The following is a 13,226-nucleotide window of genomic DNA, read 5'->3' on the forward strand; positions in this document are numbered from 1 at the left end:
TTTGCTGCTCCTGAAGCATCTTTAAATGTGAACTAATATTATTTCACTTAATTATAAAGAACGTATACTAGATTTTAGGAATTTAATACTGACTACTTTGCAAACCAAGTACATAAAAGAACATCTAAAGAACAATGTAGGTAGTAGGTTGGTCAGGGTACCAGCTTTCCGTTGAGATACTACCGCTAGAGAGTTATGGGGCATTTTGACTGACCAGACAGTATTATATTGGATACTTCTCTCTGGTTACGGTTCACTTTCCCTTTACCTACACACACATACGAATAGTTTGGTCTATTCTTTACATATTCTCCTCCTCTGTCCTCATACATCAGACAACACTGAGATTACCAAACAATTCTTCTTTACCCAAGCGGTTACTGCACTGTAATTGTTCAGCTGCCACTTTCCTCTTGGTAAGGGTAGAAGAGACTCTTTAGCTATGGTATGCAGCTCGTCTAGGAGAAAGAAACTCCATAACCTCTGTACCATGGTCTTCCACCGTCTTGGGTTAGAGTTCTCTTGCTTGAGGGTACACTCGGGCACACTATTCCATCATATTTCTCTTCCTCTTGTGTTGTTAAAGTTCTTATCTTTTTATATCAGAGTTATTCATTTTAATGTTGTTACTGTTATTATTATTATTATTATTACTTACTAAGCTACAACCCTAGTTGGAAAAGCAGTATGCTATAAGCCCTGGGGCTCCAACAGGGAAAATAGCTCAGTGCGGAAAGGAAAAAAGGAAAATAAAATATTCTAAGAAGAGTAACCACAATAAATATCTCCTATATAAACTATAAAAACTTTAACAAAACAAAAGGAAGAGAAATAAGATAGGAGAGTGTGCTCGAGTGTACCCTCAAGCAAGAGAACTCTAACCCAAGACAGTGAAAGGCCATGGTACAGAGGCTATGGCACTACCCAAGACTAGAGAACAGTGGTTTGATTTTGGAGTGTCCTTCTCCTAGAAGAGCTGCTTACCATAGCTAAAGAGTCTCTTCTACCCTTACCAAGAGGAAAGTGGCACTGAACAATTACAGTGCAATAACCCCTTGGGTGATGAAGAGTTGTTTGGTAATCTGTGTTGTCAGGTGTATGAGGATAGAGGAGAATATGAGAAGAATATGCCAGACTATTCAGTGTGTATGTAGGCAAAGGGAAAATGAACCGTAACCAGAGAGGAGGATCTAATGTAGTACTGTCTGGCCAGTCAAAAGACCCCATAACTCTCTAGCGGTAGTATCTCAACGGGTGGCTGGTGCCCTGGCCAACCTACTACCTAGAATATTTTATTTTTCGTTGTTTCCTTTCCTCACTGACCTATTTTCCCTGCTGGAGCCCCTAGGCTTATAGCTTTCCTGCTTTCCCAGCTAGGGTTGTAGCTTAGCAAGTAATGATGATAATTATACTGTCATGTATATGTTATTCTGGAAGAATATGTACCTTTGTAATAACGTAATCCTCCCAACGAGTGAAGATATTTACATGATGTTATTGTTTGGGGGTAAAGGAAAACCTCATGTCCACTATCATTCAACTGTGTCCAGTCGGTTCTGCAATAACAGACAGCTCACACGCAACAAAACAAATAGCCAGATGAATATAAGCTATACACTACAAGTACGAGAGGAAATTCCCAATATCAGAAATTCCGCTTTCTCCGAATCATTTTCCATTTGAGGGTAAACTTCGATAGTGTATCCGACCAGTTCTGTCGACGAGAGCCGGAGAGAGTAATTAAGGCCGATTCACACGACCCGTTTTCTTTCCGACTGGCTGGGTGGTAGCTAACCGCCGTCGAAATGTTGTACATTCACACGAGGCGTTCTGTATCGGATGCAACAGACATTTTAAAGTGTCAAAATTATCGTAATTTACTCAGTCTTCACGTGACAATGAAAACCGCGCGCGGGTAAACGGATACGGAACGCCTTGTGTGAATGTACATTTCGACGGCGGTTAGCTACCACCCAGCCAGTCGGAAAGAAAACGGGTCGTGTGAATCGGCCTTAAACGTGTATTTCCATTCAACTTCAAAATGAGAGAGAGAGAGAGAGAGAGAGAGAGAGAGAGAGAGAGAGAGAGAGAGAGAGAGAGAGAGAGAGAGAGAGAGACGGTATTAGCTAGCAAGGCCTTACATTTTAGGAGGATTAGAGCGGATCTGGGATGGCCCCTAAAACTGTTCCCTTCGGAGGTTATACTGTGCCTTCAGTGCTCCTCACGTAGTGGACTGAAGGTGTTACTTAACGATCTATTGCAGTTTTCTCCTGTACCTAGTTTCACCCACTTTTCTGCCTTCTGCATTATCTCCTTTACCGTTTCCTCTCTTCCTTCATGCAGTGGTTCGGATTGGCCTCCCTGCTCCCAACGCAAATTTCATAAATACACTCCTTCACCAAAGAGGTAAACTACTGTACTGTAATTGTTCAGTGACCACTTTCCTCTTGGGTAAGGGTAGAAGAGGCACTTTAACTATGGTAAGCAGCTCCTCGAAGAGGACACTCCAAAATCAAACCATTGTTCTCTAGTCTTCCGTAGTGCCATATCCTATGTACCATGGTCTTTCACTGTCTTGGGTTAGAGTTCTTTTGCTTGAGTGTACACTTGGGGACACTATTCTATCTGATTTTTCTTCCTCTTATTTTGTTCGAGTTTTTATATTTCTATAGGAAATATCTATTTTAATATTGTTACTGTTCTTAAAATATTTCATTTCCCTTGTTTCCTTTCCTCACTGGGCTATTTTCCCTGTTGGAGCCCCTTAGGCTTATAGTATCCTGCTTTTCCAGCTAGGGTTGTAGCATAGCAAGTAATGGTAATAATAATATCCCATTCAATGTCTTTTTTGCCTTCCCGATTCACTGTAATATCAATAGGCATTTTGTGCTATTTTCTTTTTATCAAATTGTACTCGTATCATACTGAGTAATCTTCTCGAATTTGAAAATTTCTTCTATTTGCTATATGATTCTACCTCACACATATTAGTCAGGTTCATTGTGTTAGAATTTTAGAATACGTTGGATTTTTGTGGATTGCAGTTTTGGAAACCTTATAGCATACGCAATCAAAAAAACAGCTTGCCTTTGCCCCGAGTCCTATATGGTCCTATCTTTGATTTTACATAATGGGAAAAACATTCTCAGTATCCTAGAGATTTTACTTTTGCAGCTAAACTATCATTTCAAGGCCAAGGACTCCAATGCTCATAATTGAGACGTTTGTTACAGAATCTCCAGCAAATACTTAACTAATTTCATAGGACAGATTGGTCGTTACACCCTATTAAACACCAATCTATATATCTTTCCATTTGCCCATTGGCAAACTTCTCAGTTAAAGGGACAATTCATATACCAGAAAGTACTCTCCTTGTCCCTCTAGAGCTGCCTCTTTTATTATACACACTGAAATATGTCAACCAATCTCAGTGTCTTGCTATGTGCCTCTTTGATAATGATTTTGTACCCGTAAGTCAAGGGAAAATCCATATCAGAAAATCCTTTCCTTTATACCCCTTAGGCGTCACCTTTTCAATCATCCACAGTGAGTTACTTGAATCATTCTAAATATCTACCTTTTTTTTTTTTCTTTTTTTTTACTAATGACAAAGATCTCTTATATTCCAGTCAAGGGATAATCCATATTAGAAAATTCTTTCCTTCATATCCCTTCAGTCACCTACTCGATTTATCAACAGTGAGTTATTTGATTCCATCTCAGTATATGTCTGTTGGCAAGATATACAGTATACCTAATAATAGATATTTGATTATAGCAATCAGTATATGTCTGTTCGCAAGATATACAGTATACCTAAAAATAGATATTTGATTACAGCACCATTCACTTTCTATCTCTGGGTTTATTACTCGCTCACAGAGACCAGTATTTGTTATCATGCCATGTGTGTTCATTCCTAGGACACCTGCTGTAAGAATTAAATGAAACTAGGGACATCCAAAATTACGAAAGGTATTCGAGTCTATTTACTTTGCAGACATTTTATTTAGGTCACTTGACCATAAAATAAAAAAAGATTCGTTATTTCAATTGCACATATGATAAAGAATCGTTGGTGAAATTTGTATTACACCGACGAGGATGGGGAGGGAAGAACTTGTATTGCTTCTCATTTATCTTTTCACTGAAAGCAGAAACGGTAGTATCTTTACTTACCGTTAGAAAAAAAAACCGTAATTAATCAGAAATTCTCCCGTAAAAATATATTGTTCTCTACAGTATATTAGTAAAATACAGGCGACCGTAATTTGACCTTACTTTGTTATCTTTTACGGGTTGGTGACCGTAATATCGATCCATTTACGTCAATATATCGGTTTATAAAACGGTAAAAATCCTAAAACAAATATTGCCAGATGTATACCGTTTTTTTAATGCAAATTCTTAACAGTGTACATTATGAACTAGACTCGTTTGTTTTCAACATTAATTCATAACCGTTGCTAGGCCATAATACAAGGATTTCTCATCATTATCATCGTTCTTACCAACAATAGCAGTCAGCGAGGTTTATCGTAAAAGATGTCTCCCATGCAAACGAAAATGATTACACCTCAACTTAGTTCTTAGTGACGCCATTAACGACTGCTGTTACAATACCAATGTTGAATACATTAGCTGAGATACCCTTAAGAATTATGCTTTCAGTAATTATATTTGATATGGAATCTGTAATTTATCAACAAAGGAAAGATAAACAAGGATAAAGTAAGAGTTCAATAGTCATGAAGTAACTTTTTTTTTTTATTATTACTAGGCTATTTTCAACTCTATTATCTTGAATAAAGTTGGTGATTCTTAATTTCTGGTTTCTCTGGTTTTTCCTTCCTTATTGTTTTGGCTAAGAGTTTTTTTTGGAGACAGTAAATTCATAACATGAGTTATCTTAAGCAATTGCTTTTTATGGAGCAAACCTGTAATTGTTTCAGTAGATAGCCTACTTCTTATTCCTGCTTTCTTCCTGTTTATTAAAGGAGCTATTCTTTTTACAATATACATATTTATTCAGATTTTTTTTCAGTATATATGCAGATTTAAAATTGTTTATGGTAATGAAAAAAAGATAATTCTTGGAAGAAGGCCTAGCCGCTAAGACCACAAACTTTTACGCTACAAACAATACGTAGCATTTATCCTTAACTACCCCTGGACACCTATATTTCATATTAAGCAATTGCCACTAGAATACTTCTTAAAACTCGAAGCTTATGGAATTATTTACTAATAACATATAAAACATTTCAACCCAGCCAATGAGGGGGGCAGGCCAGCCTTAACTTGGTGCCGGTGTAGCAGGAAATTTTTCCCCCCTGACTGAAATTCCCCCAGGGAAAATTAGCCTAGGATCGATTCCCCCCCCCCCCCCGCCTCCGGGAAAAGCAGCCCTGGCTGTTATTCCCCCGGTAGGAATTTCAGCCCTAGGATATTTTTCCAACCTTAGGCCATTTCTCCCCCACCCTCCCTTACAGAGAAACTATTTTGATGATTTAAATAATCAAAAGTAAGTTTGACAAAATATCAGGAAATATAATATAATATAATATATATATATATATATATATATATATATATATATATATATATATATATATATATATATATATATATATATATATATATATATATATAGGGGGATCAGACCCCAACTAGGATATTGCAATACCTGCGGTACTGAGTACTCTGAATCATTCATATCATATATCAATTAAAATGTCACCGCATGAAGAATTGTATGGTACCCCAGTCAGAACGCCTTTCCATGTATTAACGCCTACAACTAATCTATCAAATCCTTTAAAAGAATGTATAAATGCAAGCAAAAGTCGATATGATATCCTTCGAAAGAATTTAGAAGAATTACAAATCATAATGAAAAGGAATCATGATAAAATAGCGAAGCCAACTAAAACATATACCGTGGGTGATAATGTATACATACAGGTATATGTACGTAAAGGACTCAATTATAAACTAACACTTAAGTTTGAAGGCCCATTTAACATTTTGGAAACATTAACGGCCAATAGGTTTAGAGTTCAAAACGTATCCCAACCCACGGATGAGAGAATAGTACCATTGGCTCACATCAGAAATTAAAAAAAAAAAGAGAGGGAGAGAAGTGAGGGAAAGATTTTTGTTTGTATGATTAAAAGTTTTCTTCTTAATACAGGAGTAATTGCATATATTTTTCTCGTTACAGGTTTCCAAGATGAATTTTTTGTTGTTGGGAGTGATATTGTACGGTCAGACATTTTTCTCGTGTGGGACGAGCTCTAAAACTAAAAGTATAGATTTTAAATATGGCACTATAGTTGAAAGACAAGAAGACGTTTTTATTACATCAAGCAACGTAGTTGTAGAAGTGCATATGCAAGCTATTTTTCTTCCAGAGAATGATGTCACTAGCTTAAAAGGCGCCATTTCAAGGTTTGCTGTCTCATTAGATGAGTTGCATAGAAGACATTTTCATTTGACTACAGAGAGTTCGCTTGGATCGACACTAAAAGTTGCAGAGATGCTATCTGATGACTTGCAAAATAAGACTTACGAGACAGAATCTTTGGCTTATGACCTTTTGATGTGGATTGTAGGGCACGAACATAAAGAAAGACGAAACCCGTTTGTTTTTGCTGCATTAAACATCTTTGGGTCTATTGCAAGTTTAGGTTTAGGAATTTCCAATCATCTTAAGATTAGTAATCAAAATAAGAAAATTGAGTTCTTGACTCATGAAGATGAATTGATTATGTCAGAACTAAAGAATCAGTTAGCTTCAATCAATCAAATTATGGATTTAGTAAATGAACATTCAAGTAATATCATTCAGATTATGGAAGTACAGGATTTGTTGGCAACGTTAACGTATTATGATTCAAAATTAGATCACATACATAAAAGAATTGCACATTTCATTGAGAAATCAAAAGATTATGTAGAAGCTATCACGTTAGCAACTAAAGGTGTACTGTCGCCCCATTTGTTGCCTATAAAATACTTAAAGTTAGCTCTGGAGAACGGACAGGAGAAATTAGGCTATGTTCCTTTGTTAGACGCACGTAGGTTAGATTAATTACAGTAAGCGTTGAAAATAACAAGATTATGATTACAATTCCCTTTGATTCTTCTGATGCCTGGCAATCTTACAGGATATCACCATTTCCGACTTTCATGACGAATCACTCAAATCCAGTAATATTCAGTTTGACAGGACACGTATTGATTTCCCCAGACAAGGAAACATATACGGTCATTAAAGACTTAAATCAATTAACTCACTGTTCAGACGCAATGGATAGAAAAATATGTACAGCTGACTCATTTGAATTCCATAAAAACTTAATGGATTCATGCGAGTTAGGTATAGTGCTAGACAGTGCTCTCTCCCATACAAGTGAAAATTGTCTGGATAAGCTTTATCCCTTTGACAATAATGAGTTCAATTGCAGACTGAACAATGGCTCGTGGATACGATACGACAAGGACGGCTTCAATGTATCATGCCTGGACGGATCCCATCCTATGCCAAAATCTTCGTTGCAGCAGATGGTTGTATCGGGACTTTCCCTAATTCCATGGTGACCGGGATCAAGACAATCATCAGAGAACGAGCCTACTTCGCGAGCTTCACGTGGACGACTACAATGCCATCACTACCTCTCCCATACAACAAACAGGTAGCCAAGCGGTTGATGAAATTGACCGAGATGGACCACCTGTCACCGACTTATAAGGAATTTCTTCACCCCATACTACTAGCAGGAACAGTTGTGACGGTGATGATATTTATCGTCGTTAACATCCTTTTTTGGCATAGGTTAAGGAACAGTTTGCAGCTAAAACAGAACGTTTTGCCATGTCTAGACAAAACTCCTTATTTAATTCAGTTTAAAGCCGTTTGAAAGTGGCCACTTCATTCACTAAAAGGAGTAATATTGTCTGGGAATAGCGTGTGTATGAAAAGAAGTTAGTACGTTATTAATATGTAATTGAAGAGACCATGGAACATTTGCATTGTTAAAAATGCATTTAAAAAAACATTTAAAAAATAAATAATTTTTTTCTCTCGGCATCTAATAAAAATATATAAGCCGGAAATCCCTAAAAGAAAAGAGAAAAAAAATATAAATAACAGAATCTATGGGCATCTAATAAAATATATAATATATATATATATATATATATATATATATATATATATATGTGTGTGTGTGTGTGTGTGTGTGTGTACGAAACCGTGGTACGTGTACGTACCAGGAATTCGTGTATGTGCACTAAAATTGAATCTTTACCAAGGTAACAAATATTTTTATTAATTACCGTATTGTGTTAATCTATGTTTCTGACAAAGGTAACAATTATTCTTTAACAAGTTACCGAATCATATGTGTATCAGTATTTTTTTTTGGTATCATATAATCATTTGCTAGCAATGTACCATATATGTGATCTGTATTTATCATGCATTTTTTTCTTTGCTTTGGTAATATCTTTTCATATGCATTATTGTTATTATTTTTTTTTTAATGTGCCTATTTGGACATTCGTCCTCATTTGCTTATGGCTAAAGGTAAACAAAAAATAATACATATATCCAGTCACACTCCTAGTAAACATATTTTGGCGTGTTGTTAAATTTAGAAAAAAAAGAAAAATTGAGATAGCTGGCCGAGCTAATGTAATAGTTAGTTATTACATGTTTAAAACACATGACGTAATATGTCATTGTGGAAGAAGAAGCTAGCGTGAGATTTTCTGTAGTCAGACAAAATCATAACAGGATGCATTTTGCATCTCTCAGCAATATAACGTTTTTATGAAGCATAAACACAAATGCATAACGTGTGAAAGATTGTGTCGCCACCGGATGCAGGTGTCTTCCTACACTAATGTAAAGTTTACATATTGTGTTTAAATGCTGAGACAACTAAATATACGATATCTGTGATATCGATATTTTAGGCAGTTCTTATCTATACTTCACCTGAATGGGTCATCCGACCAAACCAGGTATACTCCTGTGATGGAGATGTTAACATTGTTGTTTTTAGAGAATAAACCATTTTAAAGTTAACACGCTTGACTTTATTTCAAGACTCAACATCTCAAACAACACATACTCAATGTGTGTTAATAACAGTAGCACACTATATATATATATATATATATATATATATAGTGAAAACCTTACTCTTCTTTCGTACTGTCAATCACGAAATAAAAGGTACACTTGATGCTAAGAAGCACTATGGATGAGAAAGGAGATGATCCCAATTCATTTGTGTTACCAGAGATTATGGGGGAACCGAGTGGGAAACCGGGGTTTTTAGGGTGGGGAAATGTCATAAACGAGTGATATACAGCAATAATAATGGCCAGAAATGCTAAATAAGAATAAGATAACCAGTTGGTAAAATATATGGATCATGTAAGTGGCTGAACATAGGCCAAACGTGATTATTTAACACATTTGAGATTTGTAAAAGGGTACAGAACCTAACAAACCAACCTAACCTAACCTAGTAGTTCCCAGGTCACAACCCCTATCCGGGGGCAAGCCCCCGGACCCCCTTCCCAGGTCACAGCCCCTTGCCGGGGGCAAGCCCCTTGACCCCCTTCCCAGGTCACAAACCTTCCCAGGTCACAATCCCTTGGACTATCCCAATATCAGCCTTCATCATAAATTCTTTAAACAAACATTTTTTTTTTTTAGTATTTGGAGATTTAAAGTACGTTTGCACAAATTTCTTGAATTGAGGATATACAGTATATACTAAAGAATTTGATTGTTCCCTCACATCCCTCGAAATCAGCAAGCTTGTTTTCTAAGCAATATTGCATGGGGTTTGATACGGATTCACCAAGAAACTGAGCAGCACGTTTAAAATTCATTGTTCTATTTTATCCAAGCAATATTTTGTGACCTCAATTTATTGCCTAAATGTAACCTTTCATTGTCTTGTAATTTGTGCAGTTTTTCTATGAAATCCCATTGAATTTGATTTCCATGGCAAACGAAAAAAAAAAGAATAATGGTTACTTCCACCACGCAAAGGGGGAATCTTAGCCCAGAGGGGGAATATTGTCCTGGGACAAAGTTCCCCCGGGGGGATATATATCCTGTGCCATATTTCCCCCGCGGGGAATTTCGGATGGGGGGGAAACCAGACCATTACACCGGTGTAGCAGGAAATTTTTCCCCCCTGACTGAAATACCCCCCGGGAAAATTAACCTAGGCTAGATTCCCCCCCTCCCCCAGGGAAAAGCAGACCGGGGGAATTTCAGCCCTAAGATATCACCCCCCCCCCCCAGGCCATTACTCCCCCACCCTCCCTTATAGAGAAACTATTTTGATGAATTAAATAATCAACGGTAAGTAAAAGTAAAAGTAAGTATAAGCCCATGGGCTCCAACAGGGAAAATAGCCCAGTGAGAAAAGAAAAAAGGAAAAATAGAATATTTCAAGAAGAGTAACAGCATTAAAATAAATATCTCCTATATAAACTATATAAACTTTAACAAAACAAGAGGAAGAGAAATTAGATAGAATAGTGTGCCCGAGTGTACCCTCAAGCAAGAGAACTCCAACCCAAGACAGTGGAAGACCATGGTAAAGAGGCTATGGCACTACCCAAGACTAGAAAACAATGGTTTGAGTTTGGAGTGTCCTACTCCTAGAAGAGCTGCTTAACATAAATAAAGTCTCTTCTACCCTTAGTGCCCACTAATGTATTACAGTGCAGTAACCACTTGGGTGAGGAAGAATTGTTTGGTAATCTCAGTGTTGAGAGGTGTATTAGGACAGGGAGAATATGTAAAGAATAGGCCAGACTATTCGGTTTATGTGAAGTCAAAGGGAAAATGAACCATGACCAGAGAGAAGGGGCCGATATAGTACTGTCTGGCTAACCAAAAGACGCCCTATCTCTCTAGTGGTAGTATCTCAACAGGTGGCTGGTGCCCTGACCAACCTACTACCTACCATTGCACGATTTGGCCCTTAAAGTGACAGGAAAAATGGCTCAATGTTGATTATTATTATTATTATTATTATTATTATTATTATTATTATTATTATTATTATTAGCTAAACTATAAACCTAGTTGTAAAAGCAAGATGCTATAAGCCCAGGAGCTCAAGCAAGGAAAAATAGCCCGTTGAGGAAAGGAAACAAGGAAATAAGAAATCTAAAACAGAAGTAATGAACAATTAAAATGTAATAGTTTAAGAACAGTAGCAATATTAAAATAGATCTTTCATGTGTAAACTTAAAAAAACTTCAAAAATGATGAAGAGAAATTAAATGAACTAAAAGAGAAGTAATGAACAATTAAAATGAAATATTTTAAAAACAGTAGCAATATTAAAATAGATCTTTGCTATACAAACTTAAAAAAAAAAGCTTTAAAAATGATGAAGAGAAATGAAATGAACTTCACATTAAACCCAATTATTATTCCCATATCAATGATGAAAAGACCAACTCTGACCTCAAATGCAATCACAGGAAATCCGCCATATCAGAAACTAAGCCACGAAATGAAGGTCTGTCAGCGCAATGGATTTGATAAGGCCAACTCTTAATTAGCAGCATTGCATGTTTATGAGGATTGCACTTACCTTCATTACAGGAGGTTATATTGGCGGGGCAAAGATAGTTGGTCTAAGAAGCCTTCGTTTACTTATCCAATTACTCCAATCTTTACATGTTTTGTTATTCTATACGATGTAACTGGAATTATTATATATATTTGACTTTACAATCATAGAAACCAATGTTTTTAGTATGGTTCATGCAGATAAAGTGTTTTATATTGTAATAAGAACACATTGAAATGACGGAGTTGAAATGGCATTCTTTATAAACTGATGATTCGACAGTACGAAGCAGCACCAATTATTAGTAATGAATTATGAAAACAACAATACGAAAATAGGCAATGTAATTTTATAGAAATTATTTTATGCTACCAATCAGTGAGCCATGATTTGAAGAAAAAGTAAATGAAAAAAAACTGTTGCAACAATATGAAAATGTATTGAACGTTAACAGTATATTCAAATTCTACTAAGAAATTATATCTCGAGATGTTAATAGTGGTAGTTTAAGTGCTAATTATTTTGCATTCGAGGGATATTATTATTATTATTATTATTATTATTATTATTATTATTATTATTATTATTATTATTATTATTATTATTATTACTTGCTAAGCTACAACCATAGTTGAAAAAGTAGAATGCTATAAGTCCGAGGGCTCTAAAAGGAGAAAATGGCCCAGTGATGAAAGGAAATAAGGAAACTATAAGATATTATTCTTAATTCTTGTTATGAATAATACCTTCAAATATCATTTACTATTTTCAACTTAAAATAGATGATTCTATATTCATGTGCACACAACAATTATGTTTAATACATTCCTAAAGGCAGGAGTACATTGTAATTTGCGTGAAGAACTAGTGAAAGCAAATTGTTAGTTACGATGAATTATCCATTGTTTAAATTAAGAAGTTATTTGAATTCCCTCTAAAAAAGGGAAAAGAAAGCTCATCACTCAGTCTTTATAGTGTGCAATATTATATGCGGTAAAAGCAGCAATGGATTTTGCTGATAAAAAGATAAATATCTAAACCCCGAATGTTTACTTACTAGGTGAAAATACATTTAGCTTGCCAACAGAAAGTTAAAAAACGTTCTCAACAACCTGGTCTTGAAAGCCACAGCCTTCCCAGTAAAGAACATTTCATAGTTGATTTTTTAATACTAATTCTTATGCAAAAGCCCTATTAACATGGTTCAACCTCATCCTCTAGTTGCAGGTGCATAACCTGCAGCTTTAGCCTTGAGAAGATGCACTGAATATCTCGGAATCTTTCCCAATTACTTTAAAGTTAGTTCGAGCATATTTTGCATTTCACATTCGTTATCGTATGTGTATGAGAGAGAAGGGTGTCCCTGAGAAATACGTAAGAATCACCCAAGATATGTATGAGAGGACAGAAGCAAATGTTAAGAGCAGTATAGACCTAATAGAAAGTTTCCCAGCAAATGTAGGACTACATCAGAGGTCTGCATTGAGCCCTTACCTATTTGATCTGGTCATGGATGTAATAACACAAGGTATTAGAGATCAGTCTCTTTAGTGTATGCTTTGTGCTGATGATGTTATACTGCGTAGCACTTGGGGAGAGGTA

Source organism: Palaemon carinicauda, chromosome 7 (genome assembly GCF_036898095.1).
Source record: "Palaemon carinicauda isolate YSFRI2023 chromosome 7, ASM3689809v2, whole genome shotgun sequence".
Lineage (NCBI taxonomy): Eukaryota > Metazoa > Arthropoda > Malacostraca > Decapoda > Palaemonidae > Palaemon > Palaemon carinicauda.